This window comes from Dasypus novemcinctus, chromosome 7 (genome assembly GCF_030445035.2).
Source record: "Dasypus novemcinctus isolate mDasNov1 chromosome 7, mDasNov1.1.hap2, whole genome shotgun sequence".
Lineage (NCBI taxonomy): Eukaryota > Metazoa > Chordata > Mammalia > Cingulata > Dasypodidae > Dasypus > Dasypus novemcinctus.
This window is the reverse complement of record NC_080679.1, coordinates 81233152-81250810: the sequence shown is the minus strand read 5'-3', so window position 1 is coordinate 81250810 and position 17659 is coordinate 81233152. Positions and strand designations below refer to the sequence as shown.

General features: G+C 36.7%; 1 protein-coding gene across 5 annotated transcripts in view; it reads left to right on the top strand.

The window, feature by feature from the left end:
* The first annotated feature begins 16256 nt into the window (after positions 1-16256).
* B3GALT1 (beta-1,3-galactosyltransferase 1) overlaps positions 16257-17659 on the top strand; it is a 617370-nt gene continuing 615967 nt past the window's right edge. For 3 of the 5 annotated variants that reach the window (XM_071216309.1, XM_058300695.2, XM_058300697.2), the window contains exon 1: positions 16778-17117. The gene's annotated coding sequence lies outside the window, so the exon portion shown is untranslated. Of the gene's footprint in view, positions 17118-17659 lie in introns of all 5 variants that reach the window. The other 2 variants (XM_058300693.1, XM_058300694.2) reach the window with 2 other exon arrangements.

Sequence of the window (17659 nt, the reverse complement as noted above, 5' to 3'; positions counted from 1 at the left end):
CAATAATAGTTGGAGACTTCAGTATACCACTCTCAGCATTGGACAGAACATCTGGGCAGAAGATCAATAAAGAAACAGAAAGCTTGAATAATATGATAAATGGACTAAACCAAATAGACATATATAGAACATTGCACCCCAAAACAACAGGATATACATTTTTTTCAAGTGCTCATGGATCTTTCTCCAAGACAGACCATATATTGGACACAAAGCAACTCTCAATAAATTCAACAAAATTGAAATTATACAAAGCACTTTTCTCTGATCATAATGGAGTAAAGCTGAAAATCAACAAGTGGCAAATAAAGGGAAAATTTACATATATATGATGGAGATTAAACAACACACTCTTACATAATCAGTGGGTCAAAGAAGAAATTTCAAGAGAAATAAATAAATAGCTCGAGACAAATGACAATGAGAATACAACATATCAGAACCTATGGGATGCTGCAAAGGTAATGTTGAGAGGAAAGTTTATAGCCCTCAGTGCTTACATTAAAAAAGAAGAAAGAGTTAAAACCAATGGCCTAACTACACACCTGGAGGAACTAGAAAAAGAACAGCAAACGAATCCTAAAGCAAGTAGAAGGAATGAAATAACAAAGATCAGAGCAGAAAGAAATGAAATTGAGAACAACAACAAAAAAAAAAATAGAGAAAATTAACAAAACCAAAAGTTGGTTCTTCAAGAAGATTAACAAAATTGACAAACTCTTAGCTAGACTGACTAAGAAAAAAAGAGAGAAGATGCAAATAAATGAAATAAAAAATGAAAAAGGGAACCTTACTACTGACCCCACAGAAATAAGGGAGATCATGAGAGGATACTATGAACAACTTTATGCTAAAAACATAGACAATGTAGATGAAATGGAAAACTTTCTAGGAATGTACAAACAACCTACACTGACACTAGAAGAAATAGAAGATGTCAACAAACCAATCACAAGTAAAGAAATTGAAAGTCTTCGAACAGCTCCCCAAAATTAAAAGCCCAGGACCAGACGGTTTCACAGGTGAGTTCTACCAAGCATTCAAAGACGATTTAATACCAGTCTTACTCAAGCTCTTCCAAAAAATTCAACAAAAAGGAATGCTACTAAACACATTCTATGAAGCCAATATCACCCTAATACCAAAACCAGATAAAGATAGTACAAAAAACAAAAATTACGAACCCATTTCTCTAATGAATACAGATGCAAAAATCCTCAATAAAATACTTGCTAATAGAATCCAAGAACATATTAAAAGAATTATCCATCATGATCAAGTGGGTTTTATACCAGGCATGCAAGGCTGGTTCAACACAAGAAAATCAATCAGCATAATACACCATATTAATAAATCAAAGAAGAAAAACCACGTGATCTTATCAATTAATGTAAAAAAGGCATTTGACAAAATACAGCATCCTCTCTTCCTAAAAATACTACAAAAAATAGGAATCGAAGGAAATTTTCTCAACATCATAAAGGCCATATATGAAAAACCCACTGCTAACATTGTATTCAGTGGTGAAAAACTAAAAGCTTTCCTGTTAAGATCAGGGACAAGACAAGAATGCCCACTGTCACCACTGTTGTTCAATATATTGCTAGAGGTTGTAGCTAGAACAGTCAGGCAAGAAAAAGAAATAAAAGGAAGAATTAAAACTTTCACTATTCACACATGATATGATTATATATCTAGAAAATCCCAAAAAATCTACAGCAAAGCTGCTAGAGCTAATAAATGATTTCAGTAGAGTGTCAGGATACAAGATCAATATGCAAAAATCAGTGGTGTTTCTATACATTAATAATGCACAATCTGAGGAGGAAGTCAGGAAAAAAATTCCACTTAGAATAGCAACCAAAAGAATCAAATATTTAGGAATAAAGTTAACCAAGGATGTAAAGTGCTTGTATTCATAAAAACTATAATGCATTGCTAAAAGACATCAAAAAAGACCTAAATATTTGGAAGAACATTCCATGCTCATGGACTGAAGACTAAATATCATTAAGATGTCAATTCTACCTAGATTGAAATACAGATTCAATGCAATTCCAATAAAAATTCCACCAGCATTTTTTAAGCAAATGGAAAACACAATTATCAAATTTATCTGGATGGGTAAGAAGACCTGAATAGCCAGAAACATCTTAAAAAGGAAAAATGAAGTTGGAGGACTCTTACTTTCAGACTTTAAATCATATTATCTGGCTACAGTGGTACAAATAGCATGGTATTGGCATAAAGACAGACACAGAGACCAATGGAACTGAATTGATCATTCAGAAACAGACTCTCATATCTATGGCCAAGTGATTTTTGACAAGCCTGTCAAAAATCCCAGCTGAGGCAGAACGGTTTATTCAACAAATGGTGTTGGGAGAACTGGATATCCATAGCCAAAAGAAAGAAAGAAAACCCCTACATCACACCCTATACAAAAATTAACTCAAAATGGATCAAAGACCTAAACATAAAAAGAAGTACAATTAAGCTCTTCTAAGAAAATGTAGGGAAATATCTTCAAGACCTGTTGGTTGGTAGTGGATTCTTAAACCTTACACCAGTAGCATGAGCAACAAAAGAAAACATGAATAAATGGGACCTCCTCAAACTTAAACATTTCTGTGATTGAAAGGACTTCATCAAGAAGGTGAAAATGATGGGAGAAAATATTTGGAAACCACTTATCCCATAAGGGTTTTATTTCCATTCTATACAAAGAGATCATACAACTAAACAATAAAAGGGCAAGCAATCCAATTTAAAAATGGGCAAAATATTTAAATAGACTTTTCTCCAAAGAGGAAATACAAATGGCCAAAAAGCACATGAAAAAATGTTTCATATCACCAGCTATTAAGGATATGCAAATTAAAACAATGATGAGATATCATCTAACACCACATAGAATGGCCATTATTTAAAAAAAAAAAAACAGACAACAATAAGTGCTGGAGAAGATGTGGAGAAACAGGAACACTCCTTCACTGTTGATGGGAGTGTAAAATGGTGCAGCCTCTGTGGAAGACAGTTTGGCAGTTCCTCAGGAAGCCAAATATAGAATTGCCATATGATCCAGCAATTATTCTACTAGGAATATATCCAGAAGAACTAAAAACTATGACACAAACAGACACCAATGTTCATAGCAGCAATTGTTCACAATTGCCAAAAGATGGAAACAACTCAAGTGTCCATCCACCAATGAATGGATAAACAAAATGTGATATATAAGTATGATGGAATACTATGCTGCAATAAGAAGAAATGAAATTGGGACATATGTGATTACATGGATGAGTCTTGAAGACATTATACTAAGCAAAGTAAGCCAGATACAGAAGGACTAATATTGCATGGTCTCATTAATATGATCTAAATACAAATAATAAACACCTGGAATTAGAGCCTAGAGTATAGGTTATAAAGAGATAAGAGGAGGGTTGAGAAGAACTATGGATGCTTAATGTATGTAGAAGTTTTAAATAACTTGACTGTAAAAGTATGGAGATGGATAGAATTGATAATAACACATTATAGTGAGTAACAACTGGTTTGTAAATGGGATTGTGACTGAAAAACATAGTCTGGGGAAGTAAATGTCAATAGAAAGAAAGCTAAAGAATAATCTAGGGACTGAATAACACAGCAAACCAAGAGGCAGTTGAGAATTGTGGTTAAGGGTACAAATGCAAGAGAGTCCTTCTGTTAGCTAGAGCAGATATACATCACTATTGCAGGGTGATGGGAATACCGAGAAGCATGGGTAAACTACAGTTGGTGTGACCTGTAGACTGCGGTTAACAGCAATACTATAATATTCTTGCATTAACATTCTTGCATTAATGCCAAGCTCTACTGTGTTGATAATGGAAGTGTATGGAAAAAGTGTGCCAAATGTATGGTATATGGACTATGATTGGTGGTAATAGTCTGATGATATTATCTCGTAATCTGTAACAAATGTTCCACCAGGGTGTGGAGTTGTATGGGAAATCTACACATCTGTATGATTGTTTTGCAAGTTCACAATATCCGTAACAAAAATATATTTAAAACAATAGTAAGGGTTGGGGGGAAAATACACTAAATGTAAGTTAAGAAATATAGTTGGTAGTAACATTTTGATGGTGCTCTTGTATAGTTTGTAACAAATGTTTCACACCAATTAAAAGAGTTGGTGGAGGGGCAATGTATGAGACTCTTGTCTGATGTTATGTATGTTTTTTTGTAAGTTCACAATTTTTACTATACACTTATTATTTATGTGTGTGTTCATGTATGAATAATATACTTCAATAAAATATTTTTAAAAATTAATAAAAATAACATAGGTCTCTACAACACAAAGAGGGAACCTAATTTAAACTATGGATTATAGTTAATAGAATAATTATAATAGGGTTTTATCATTTGCATCAAATCTGCCACACTAAAGCAATGCTGATAATAGGAAAAACGCATGTTTGAGAGAGTATATTGGAACTCTATTTTCTGCACTATTTTGTTCACCTTACAACTTCTCTAATAAAAAATGTAAAAAATTCATCCTTGTCTTTGTGTATGTTGATAGTTCATTAGTTTTACTTTTTATTTTCAATTCTATCCCATTATAATACTGTATTACAGTTTGTCTGCTCTCACTTATTGAAGGACATCTTGGTTGCTTTTAGTTTTTGATGACTATGAATAAAGGTTCTACAGATATTTGAGTTCAGGGGTTTGTAGGGCGTAAATTTTCAAATAAGTTAGGTAAATACCAAGAAGTGCAATTGCTAGATTATACAGTAAGAAACTGCCAAACTCTTTTCCAAAGAGGTTATAGCATTTTGGTTTCCCACCAGTAATGAATAAGAGATCCTGTTGCACCATATTCTTGCCAGCAATTGATCTATGCAAATTTCTGAATTTAGTTATTCTAGTAGCTATGTTGTGTCATCTCAGTGTTGTTCTAATTTGCGATTCTCTAATGACATATGATGTTGAGCATACCTTCATATGCCTATTTGCCATCTGTATACCTTCTTTAGTAAGTTCTCTGTTCAAACATTTTGCCTATTTTTAAATTGGATTGTTGGTTTTCTTATTGTTGAGTTTTAAGAGTTCTTGTATATTTTGGTTACAAGTCCTTCTTCAGAAAAGCGTTCTGCAAATATTTTCTCCCTGTCTGTACCTTGTCTTTTCATTCTTTTTGCAGCATCTTTTGCAGAGTAGAAGTTTTTTAATTTAATAAAGTCCAATTTTATTAAATTTTTTCTCTTTCAAGAACCAGGTTTTTGTTATTTTTAACCTGCTGTTTCTACTTAACATGATTTGAACATATCATTTTCTAATATGTATACATTTGTGGTCTCAACAATACAGAAAAAGTATTTTTGTACACAGAAAGAAGTAGGTGAAAAATGAATTTTTTCTAAATTCATTTATCATAAAATGTAAAAAATAATGTTTTTGTAAAACAAAATAATGTTTTTGTTTTTATGAGTAAATGGATGTTATTTGAAACCAACTCATATTATATTCTCAGTATTTCCTTGATTATATCTCTTCAATTTAATTCTGTTCTACTACAATTGCTGTACTACTAAGGTGGGTGTATAAAGATAATCAGAATGTCAACATGTCTTTGGTTATGCTACTTAAAGTATAGCCTACTTCTTTGTGATATAAAATAAAATGCTTTAAGACCTAAGAATTGGCCTTTAGAGAGAAAATACTTAATGTTGAATGGATTTGAATTTAGAATCACTGAATATAAACATGAAATTTATAAACAAGATCAAGATATGGGTCCTTTAAGTCCTTTGGATCACCCTTGGTTGATAATAATCAGGACAAGGAAACTTATGATGAATGAAAAGTTTATGCTATTACATTCTAGAATTTTTCACAAAACTACCTTTCAATGCTGGTAATGTTAATCAAGTAAATTACTGTGTAATGTGTACCCTTGAATAAAGATAGGTTGCTTTGTACCATTAACTCTTTTAATTTTCACAATTTCCCTACAAAATAGCTGTTACTATTTCATTTAGAAATGAGAAAGCTGATGCTCTGGGAAGCTCATACAGCTAACATGTGGTAGAGCTGGGTTTTGAACTGAGGCCTGACTGATTCAAAAGCTGGAGCTTTGTAAACTACCCATAGAGGAATGATTACCATGCAGAAAAGAACAAAGTATGTGCCATAACTCTTGCACATAAACAATTCTCATTTAGGTGAGAAATAAGGTAAAATTGACAAAATGTATTTCATGATAGGTGATGAAGAAAATCTCATATGATATGGTAATAAGTATTATGAGAGATCAGTAAGCATTCAAGCAAATAGGTTAGTTAGAAACTAGCAAGTATTAAAAAAAAAAAAAAAACTATTTCCCTTTCCTTCTGCACAACTAGACTACATTTATCAGCATGCCTTATCATTACTACAGCCACGACTATACATCACTTCCAGGCCTTGCCCATGAAATTCTCCTATATAATCTTTTTCTGTTTCTTCTCCTGTCTTCTGACTGGAAGTTAATTCCTAAAAGCATCAGAAGCCAGATTTTGAAGGTAAGATGTTTCTATCAGTCTGGATCCCTGAAAGGCTGAGTGTAGTAGACTATCCCTTATCCCTGAATGTACTTTATGAGAGTAAGAAATAAACTTCCATTATGTTAAGCCCATAATAATTTTGGATTAATCTGCTTCAACAGGTAGTTTTAAATGAACAAATACATCAATTGGTACCAGAAGTGGGATGCTACAAAAAAAAACCCTATAATTTGTGGAAATGACTTGGTAATTGGGGAGCAGCCTGCAAGGAAAATTAGTAACTTGAAAAGATGAGGAATGATACCATGCATAGGCCAAGCACTTGGGAAAATTGTGGTTGTAATAAATTAAATAACACCATGTACCAACTGAGACTTTATAACTAGGGGAAGGAGTAGGAAAACACAATGACAATAGTGTGCATTAGTTGATAAGAGCTAAATTTAGCAAGGTATTAATAAAAAAAGAGGTGAGCTCAGTCAAGAATTGTTAAATTTACAAGCATAAAGGAAAGGAAATAGTGAAAAAATTTTAAGTGATACCTTAAAGTTTTGAAAAGCTGACTGGTTTCTGTTCCTCAGATATTAGCAAATACAGTTTAAAATTGCACTGAACACTTTGGTCCATTAAGTTGGATTAAGATGTATCCTCCCCTGCCATGCATGTTGGTCTCAAAGAAACTTCAATTGACTTGAAAGCAAAGGAAAAACCAATTAGGCTTGAGAAGTATGTCTAAGGAATAACTATGATTATTAATGCAAAGAACTGTCTGGAAACAAATTGTACAGAAGCCTATTCAGTTTTTAAGGTATTATGTTGTCAAGGAAATCAGAAAGCCAGTCTTTACAAATAGCATTAACAACAAAGCTTTGACTTTTTGGGGTTTTAAAAAAACATAAAAGTACCAGACTTTCACTGGGAAGAAGCAGGCTGCAAAAGGAGGGCACATTCCTCATCACCAGTTTCATATGGGATCATGGACAATAACTAACAGGGGAGAACTTCCTGCAGGTGAAAGGATATGCCATAGAGATATTTGTACAAGAGAGTTATCCCTAGAATGCACAGTCAGGACCTTATTAAAGACTTCCCCTTTCCCAGGATAGGGGCACTTCACAGGGCCTCCAATAAAGTTTTCTTGATTGCTATGGACTAATGACTCCTTAGAATAATGTGTTCCATTATTCCCATTTTTAAAAGATAGTCTTTAATTATTTGAACCTATAATTAACATTATACTTGCTAAATATATGTCCCAAAGACTTAAATCTTTGGTCTGTTCATGTGCCAGTTGAGCCCTGAAACTCAGCAGAGTTGCAGCACCTAACTCCAGATCACTGGATTCACCCAGGACAACTAATAAGAAGATGATGATGGACAACAGTCATCCCAAGTTGCAGAGAGTGTCTACAACTGCAAGCAAGATAGTTCCATCCATCTGCTCCATGCGACCTAAGCCTCCTCTCAATTAGAAACAGAGTGGGCCTCAACATCCCCAAATCCTCAAGATTGGGGAATGAATAATGGACTAAAATAGACTTATTATTGTATTATAGACTTATTATTATTCTAGCAATGGAAGAACTTGCAGTGGCCACCTTAGGTTCTGAGAGGAGAGAGAGGGAGGATTAGGTGTAATATGGGGGCATTTTTGGACATAGGAATTGTTCTGAATGACAGTGAATGACAGATACAAGCCATTATACATTTTGTCATAACCTATACAATCGTATGGGGCAGAGGGCAAACTATAAAGAAAACTATAGTCCATGGTTAGTAGCAATGCTTCAATATGTGTTCACCAATTGTAACAAATGTACTACACTGATGAAAGACACTGTTAATGGGGGTAAGTGTGTGAGGGGGAGAGGGTGGCACATATGGGAATCCCCTATATATTTTATGTAACATTTATGTAATCTTAAGCTTCTTTAAAAATACAAAAAAACTTTAAGATAATCTTTAATTGCTATTATATATGCCATTCTTTAGGGAGTATGGGGAGCAGATGATTTGCTTTTATTTTATATAGTTCATGAGAAGGCACATCAGATTCTGAAGGAGAAGAATATCAGGACACAAAGCTTTGGACTTTGAGCCAGATGCAGTATCTGCATGTGAACTGGCTTATTTCTCTGAACATAGGGGAGTTGAATGACATAGGTATTTGGTTAGCAGGACAGTCCATGGCAGAAACTGACTAGTTATTCACTAAAAGAGTTTCTCTTTCCTTCTGGGTACACAGATAATCTGTTATTCCTAAACTCTCGTAGTTGAGGTGAGTATGTCTTTGAGTTTTAGCCCATGGCATGTCAGAGGAAATGAGGATGTAACACCTGAATGAGACTTCTCACTCTCATACTCTCATACCACATCGTTCATCTGGATGTTGATCTGTAGAATGATCTTGAAAATTATGTCCTCAAGATGAAAGTGCCTGAATGACTATATGGAGCAGAGCCCCTTGCTTTTCCTTCTCACCACACCAATAGAGCAAGAAAGGAGTAAGGAATAAAATTCTATTGAGTTAAGCCATTAATATATTGGGTTTTATCTGTTACAGGGTAGCCACCCTAACAAATATTTTAGTAAAAACTTCCCAGAAAAAGGAGAAAGTGAAATGGATCTTGAAATTCACCTGCAACAAAGCAACATATCTACTTTAGTGGGAAAGGCAAGAACAAAAACATAAATCTAAATCAAGCTTTGAAAGAACAAATGGAATTTGAAGCAAGTCAACCACTTTAACTTTATACCTGCTCTAATAATTAGGCAATGATGATCATCATTATCATTATAGCTAATACATATTGAACAGTTATCTTTAAGATACTAGACTAAACCCTTTGCAGAAGTTATCTCATTTAAATTTCAAATTTTCTCTAAGAACAAGTATTCGCATTTTACACAACTGAGGAAACTGAGGCATGGAGATATATCTTTCCTAGATCACACAGCTCATAAGAGGTATATTTTAGAATTTTAAATTAGGTTGGTCTATCCCAGGACCCACATTCTTAATTACTTCATTCTATTGCTTAGAGAGCAAAACTTCTTAAACTTCCCTGCCATTACTCACTTGATATAATAAAAACATGCATAGGATTGTTTTGTTTTTGTGATTGAGTGGTCCAGAATGATCCAAATCATGCTCCTGTTCAAGCCATTTTCAGCTGATGCGAAAACCAGTACTAGTCTTATTGTACCACTATCACTTGATTAATGCCCAGAAAATCAATAAACTGTATATCTTCCCTGTGTTTGTGTCAATGAGTACTAGCCACTCTGCTTCAGTGAGTATAGACATAACATGCATTACCCAGTGGTTAATTGTCATTAGGTTTTCATTAAAAGTCAAACACAAAAAGGTGCTTGCTTATATTTTAGATGTCTTTTATTTTCTTCTTTTGGCTGATCTGAATTGTACTTCATGCAATTATACTTCTTAGCCCCAGAGGCTAAAGTCCAACAAAGAGGATCTATGTTACTGTGCCAATACCAGATGTTGGAAATTATCTTCCAGCTCAAAGTCGATCTGTTGCCTTCAGGTTCCAGGGTCTCTTGTTAAATTCCCAGAAATAACAATTTTTTTCAAAGTCTAAGAAGACACTAATCAGTTACATTAAAGAGACTAATTTAAGGTACCCTAAAGGGATTTCCAGCCACTTGAGATTTCGTATTATGTCTAATAGGTTAGAGCATCTTTGGTATACTTGACTTCAGGATATAGCACTTGTATATTATTAGAAGGCTTGAGATGGCATCTGGTTTAGCACTGGATTTATTCAGGAAGATTTACACTAGGGAATTTAAAAATCATAGTGACACTTCACTATGAGAGCTGACCAATATGGAGGAGGGCACGGCAGAGAGAGATAATTAAACACAAGTAAAGTAAAATATGTTTTCAGAGTTTGCTCTTTTATCTTTCTAGTACAAGTGAACACAAATTCTAATACAGCATATTTCTAAGGTACTTAAAGTCTAATAGAGATGTTAAAATGCATCTTGTTGCATAGCTGACTTATTTTACCCTACATACACAGTCACGTTTTGCAATGTCCTTGTTATAAATAATCATAATAATCAGAACTGCTTTTCTAAGTATTAAGGACTCAAGTCAAGTACTATAACTGATAAGTATAATTAAGAAAAACAACAGAATCAGTGTATACACATAAAATTCAAGTCAAAATATTGAGGGATACAAAAATAGAAGGCATTATTATTACAAATTTTAATTAATAAAACAATGAGTTTTATTATCTGGAGATACTCATAAAAACTGTTAAGAATTCACATCCTTTTAAGGAGAAAAATCATCCATTGAAAATGAGGAATAGATATCTGTAAGTAATTTTAGAGAGGATTGTATAGAGACATATAATTAGGGACTATAAGGTTTCTAATATTCTAGCTAACATAGTCTAGATTTGAAGAAAATGCTGAAATGTGCAACCAGATTTTCACTTTATGATGAAATGAATGTTAAGTTAATGAAGTTAGGTTTTTCTACTACTTTGTAAAATTTTGCTTCAGCTTTCTTTTTCTAATCACAGAAAAAGTCCTTTCTGCGAGCAGCTAAAAGCAAATGGGAATGAGTAAGTCTGAGAACAATGTAACTTGAATATTATATGGTATTAGACTCATAAACACATATTCTCAACTCCCTGATTTATTTTAAAGCCTTAAAAATTCTTGACATGGCAAGGATATAAAATATTTTGTTGGGTATTTTTATTTAAGGCTTTTAACTCTAAGATGTGAAAGTCCATTACATTTTCTCCATGAATGTAAAGTGGTCCATATTGCTCACTGGCTCTCTCTGTAGTTAACATGCAATAAAGCAAAAGCAACAACAGCCTTGTATGCTTCATTTATCAACTAAACAACATAGTCTACCATTGCCCAGTCATCAAGTATACTCACAGACTGCAAAAAAGGTCCTGAAATAGTCTTTGTCACTTGATATTATGGATAGTCAAAGAAATGGATTTAAACTATCAATCCTATTACGAATTATCAGTCTGCTGTTAAATAGACACCAAAGCTTACTGAATATAAAGTATGCATGTGTACAACACCCAAAGTAAAATGAGAACAAGTAAAAAGGAAACTGCTAAAGGAAAGCACTGTAGGTTTGTCATGCACAGTAGGTACAAGGATAAGGCAGACTTTTAGAACAGAGATTCTTTTTTTAAGGAAGAAAAAAGCTTTATGAAAATCTCTAGAAAGATAATTATCAAGCTGCATGGTAGTATAAATTCCTATTGATCCAAATTTCTCTTTCTGTATGAACTTCACAGACTTGCATGACTTGGCATCAGTAAAAGCTAATGATGACTCATGCTATTAGCTTCAGCGGCCCCAGTCCCTAAGAATTTGGCTTTGACATTTTATTAGCACTCTTCTCATGGAAGGTAAGATCATTCTCTAGGCACACTTCATCATCACCAGACAACACATGAAGAATTACCTAAAAGTCTGACTAGGTGATAGGATGGAATGAGAAGAGGAAGTGAAGATTCAAGCTAAGGAGAGAATGCATGAGTGCTCAACTTCACCAGTAATCCTGGGAAAACCTGTAAAGTAAAATTACATGTTAAGATTTAACTTATACAAACCTAAGTCATAATTACAATAATGCATACTAAATATTATCAGTTGGTTTCAACTGTAATGAGCATTGCCCCCCTCAAAAAATACAATATATATGCATTCATTTTTCCTTGATCAGTTATTGAGCTCCAAGCACTTTGCTAGTTCTTTTTTTATTTTTTTATTTTTACGCTAGGCTCTTAAAAACATTCCATTGCGGGAATACAGAAGTCATTAATATTTTAAAAATTAATTTTTAGTGTCCTATGCTTTAAGTGGCTTCTGAAATAAGTATTGATTAACAAAAACATAGAGAAGGGCTGCACAAATAACTTGAAAACTCTGCTACTCTTTTCTTCCCATCTCCCTCTGTCCCCTACTCCTCTCTTACACACAGAGACACACATAAATGCCTGCTTTCCAGTTCATGCTAAAACAATTTAATATGCAGTTGCTCTTTAGTGATCAAGGTTAAAGGAAAAAAATCTCATTATTAAAGAGGTTGGATTTTCTTATTCAAGCAAAGAACATGTTTCTAAAATATAAAAATTGACGATGAAATCTAATGGGTCGTTAAGGAAATATCTTTTCTGCAATTATGGTAATGGTTTGATCTTTGTAACTTTATAAATAAACATTCATTGAAGGATTGCATATCTTTGCAAATGATTTTTGTTTTAATAACAGCAGTAAAGAATGTCAATAATTTAAGACCATATTGATTCAAGCTGTTTTTCCAGTCTTCTGCATAAATCATCACTCCACTTCTAATTCAAACTATTGGACTGGATAGAGCATAACTCTTTTCTAATATAATAGAATGATACCAACTTGAATTATCTTTCCCCCACTGTGAGTTGATCAGATTCATTTCACCCTAATCACTGTACTACTGCTGTCCAAAGATCTTCTCACTCAATTTCATGATCTCTTTTCAATCCTTATAGTTAAGACTTGATATGGTTCACCTGCCAGTCCTTTAACAATCTTGTATCTCCTGGATTCCACAGTGCTGCATTATGTTTTGTTCTCCAATATTTCAGAGTAATTTTTGTCCCCGGACAACCCCCTAAAAAATACCATCCTTAATTTTCTCTAATTATAAATGGAATCGTAGACTTTCAGCTCAGTCTGCACTTTGTCCTGGGGCATCCTATTCATTTTCATTTCAGTGGCTCCCTTTCTATTGTTCCATGAAGTGATTTCAGTGACTCCCTTTATAATATTTGATGCCTGATTTGGAGTAATGTTCCCATATAATTAATGGCTTTAATTCATGTACTCATATTTTTGTGAGAGTTTGAAACAGGTCCTGGAATAAAGCATATTAAAAACACTAGTTAGGTTGACTCATAAAATTGAGTTCCAGTCTACTGGGGTTCCTTGCTGTTTTCTCATGATTTTATTTTGCCTCAGTCTTTTAACATGGGCACAATACCCACTGAAGGTATTTCAGAGTTTTGAATATGAAACAGAGGCTTTATGTGTTTGAATTTATCTAATTAATTATGTGATTTGGGGAAAATAGGTATATTACATTTTCAACTGACGACTGTATATTAGTCAGCCAAAGGAGTGCTGATGCAAAATACCAGAAATCTGTTGGCTTTTATAAAGGGTGTTTATTTGGGGTAGAAGCTTACAGTTACCAGGCCATCAAGCATGTTACTTCCCTCACCAAAGCCTCTTACCAAGTGTTGGAGCAAGACGGCTGCCAACATCTGCGAGGGTTCAGTCTTGCTCCTCCTCCCAAGGCTCTGTAGTCCCAGCTTCTTTCACTCTCAGCCTCCCGCTGGGACAAGTCTTGTCTCGCTCCTGGGTCTTGTTTCTCTCTGGGCTCAGCTGCTTTGCTCTCTCCAAAAGGCCAGCTGTAAACTCTCTGGTGAACGGCTCCTCTGTTTTCCCTGGGCCTCTCGCGTGTCAAATGGAGCTTTCTCTCTTTCCTCACGTATCTGCTTCTATTTTTGCTTACTTCCCAGTCTCCAGAATTAAAACTCTCAATAACTCCTCTGCCTTGTCATTTCTCTGTGAGTCCCCACCTACCAAGGAGGCAGGGACTCAATGTCCTACTGACATGTCCCAATCAAAGCCTTAATCATAATTTAATCAAGTAAGAGTGAACCCTCTGAATCCAATACCATATAATATGCCCAGAGGAACAGGCTAGTTTACAAACATAATCCAATATCTATTTTTGGAATTCATAAACAATATCAACCTACTACAACATCTAATAATAAAACGAAATGTATGGTCTTTAATTAAATAAAGGTGAGAGCCTTTAAACTTGCATATTTCTAACATATTGGAAACAACATATGATAGAATCATGGGGAAACATTCTAGCTAGCAATATCAACAAATGAAATGTTCCTCATAGTCAATTTACTTTTAAAATGGTAAATGAACCATTCTGGAACTTGGCACATTCATCTGTAGGAATAAGTAGTGCATACCCATAATGAATAGGGCTATTGTGAGAATTAAAACTAATTCACATTTGAGGGAGGATAGTATTATCATTAAATTCCAGTTCTTCATCTTTACAAGAAACAGGGCTTTACAAGAAACGGGCTTCTACAAGAAGCCCGTTGCAGCTTGAAGTTCCAAATAAAAACTAATCCCCATACCTAAGGAAGGGAACTAGAGGTTTGATTTTGTTTTTAATCTCTATTTTATAGATAAGGAATGCTGAAAAAGTTCAAATGACTGACCTGAGATTACTTACTCAGTCATAACCAGAGGTGGAACTAGACCGATATCTCTGTCTTGATTCCGTTTTCTGCCTGTTAAATGTAGCTTTTTGAGAACTAAGTCAATGAACTATTCTGTTTTTATTCTGAAAAATATAGATTTTCACATCAATTAACATGAAATCATTTTAGATATTTTTAAGATTAGGTAAGTGGTTTCTTGATTTAATTAGTGTCCAGGCAAATTTCCTACTTCACTACAAAGTTGTGTGAGTTTGCTTATTGGATGGGGAGAAAAGCTGACATGACTAAGTAGTCAACAATAAAAAGTAAACGTCAAACTGCTAGCTAAGGAAACAGTTATTAAATTAAATAACACTGGATTTTTTAGTCCAATACATCCATGAAATTCCTAGCAATGCATGAAAACCTAGCACTGACATGCAATCATGTCAGTTACTTCTAAAATTTTGTCCTGGTTTTCCATCTTCATTGATTTGGAATAGTTCAGTTTTTCCTGCCACTTGGCTGTTAATTGTGCAGGTTTGTTTTGCTCGGAGTTGTTTATGTATAACACTAGTGATATGAGGTATTAGTGCTATACCTGTAAAACGCTACTGATTTTCTTTAGTTTTTTTCTTCTGTAAGAAATTCATTCGGTTGTCTTCTTAAGGAATATGGCAAGTAGAATCTATATACCTCAATGGATAACTGTTGAAAAATGCCAGGCAACATGGAAAAATATTGTAAAATAATGGAAAATAGCATCTTTGGAAGGGCATGGAGGAGGGGCTAGTAAAATTACATGAAAATTTGTGTATGCACGTCTCTGTAACTATCCAAACAGCTTACAACATTCTAAAGTTGGATGACATTTTCACATTTTGAATGCTTTCTTTAGTCAAGATTAGTTTCATGACTGAAAATCATTCTAAACTTTTATCTTTTATCAAGGATATTTCTAAATTGCCATTGCATTTTTTCACTTTTAAAATTTAAAGTTATAGAATTCCTACATTTTGCAAATATAAACTTTCCCCTCATGAGATTGGAGTAAGATATTTAGTTTACTTACCCTCCCCCCCTTTCCCGCCCCACGAGGGAAAAGAATCTGCCACTTCGGTTTTTATATTCTTTCTTAGCTAAATTACTTCATTTGGGGGGTGGTGGTGGTGGGAATTTTTAATAAATCCTACTGTATCATTCAGAATTTATTCCCCAAAGAAAAAGAAATAAACTAGGTTGCCAGCTTAAACCATCTTTCTGCACTGCTTCTCCAAGGTGCTTTGTTTTTTTGGTGGACGAAGGTAAGGGTAGGTGGAGTTTGCTAGAGGGGAAGATAGGAAAGTTGCATCCCACCTACAACTTTGAGAACATTCCTCCATGTGCCCGTTTCAGGTCTCGGGCACAGTCCTGGGCTGATTAGTATGAGGACAGGTTCCGAGCCTAAGAAGTATCACACTTTCCAGCTGCCAAAAACTGCCAAAGGAAGAAGAACGGGGGCGCTGTCTGGTGACTGCGTGATTCCTTCAAAGGCGGCGACTACTTCCACTCATTCGCTCTCCAGTGGTGCCTTTCGGGGTCGGGTCCCACGACCGCCACACGTAGATGCCAAGACGCTAAACCGCTGAGCCGAGGATCTGGAGACAGTCACCCCGGGCGCCCTTTCCTGTCAAGGCGCGGGCTCTTTGCAGCCAGCAAGCACCGCAGGCCCACCTCTGTGGGTTCCGCTTTCTCTTCACACCCAAGACTCCGGGGCAAAGAGCCCCCGACCTCGCGCCCCTCTCCCCCCACCCCATCCCAAACCCGACCAGCTTCGCCACCTCTCCCGGAAACAAGCCCGCTGAGCAAAGGCGGAGGAAACCTTGGGCCTTCCGCTCTGATTGGTCTCCCCCCGCCGCGCAGGGCGAGGCAGCGATTGGCTGCCGGGCGTTGTCAGTCGCCGAGGCCAGAGCCTTCGCCGAGGAACGCGCCTCCCGGCTCGGGTGCTCCCGGTGCTGCCGCGGCGGCTCCGGCTAGTGCAGCTGGGCGAGCTCGCGCGGACGCCGCCGCCGCTGCGACCCACCACGCCGCGCCGCCGCCGCTGCCAGGCTTGCAGGCGGCCGCCGGGGAGGGGGCGGCCGAGAGAGTACAGCACGAGGAGGTGGAGGCGGGGGAGAAGTGATGCTGGCGCGGGGGATCCGGGCAGCGGCAGCCGAGAAGCATCACCTCCAGGACCCCGGCTGCAGCGTTCTCGTGGCCCGCGGGCCAGCCGAGTGGCCGGAGACCACGCGTCCCTCGGGTAAGGTCCGGCCGGGCAGCGCTCGCGTGGTTCTCTGGACCACTATTGTGGTTTTGAGGGGTTATAAGGCGCCTTGTGCCTGGGAGCATCCTGGCAAGGATGTTTGGGACCCGGGCGGCGGGTCGCGGCGCTCGGCGAGATTGATACCCATGTCCGCGCCACTCCTGCTGGTGCGTTCTCCGCTCCGCGTTGACAGACTTTGACAGCATGGGGATGGCAGTCGTGTGTGTGTGTATGTGTGTGTGTGTGTGAGAGAGAGAGAGTGACGGTACTTCCCCGGGAGAGCGACTGGTCCCCTCTCCCGGACCAACGTCCTTCAGGGATCTAGGCTGGGTTGGAGTGAATAGGATGCCCAAGGCTCAGCTAGAAAGAAAGCGCCCGCTACGCATGGGAAAGTCCACCATGGCTCCTAAAGGGCCAGGCAAATTGAACTTTATTGCGGTACTGAAAAGAGAGAGCTGTGGATTCGGCGCGCCAGGGTCAGGCGCATCCACTGAGCTCCCAAAGTCCTAGTTTGCGCCGGGGACTTCGGAGGGGAGGGG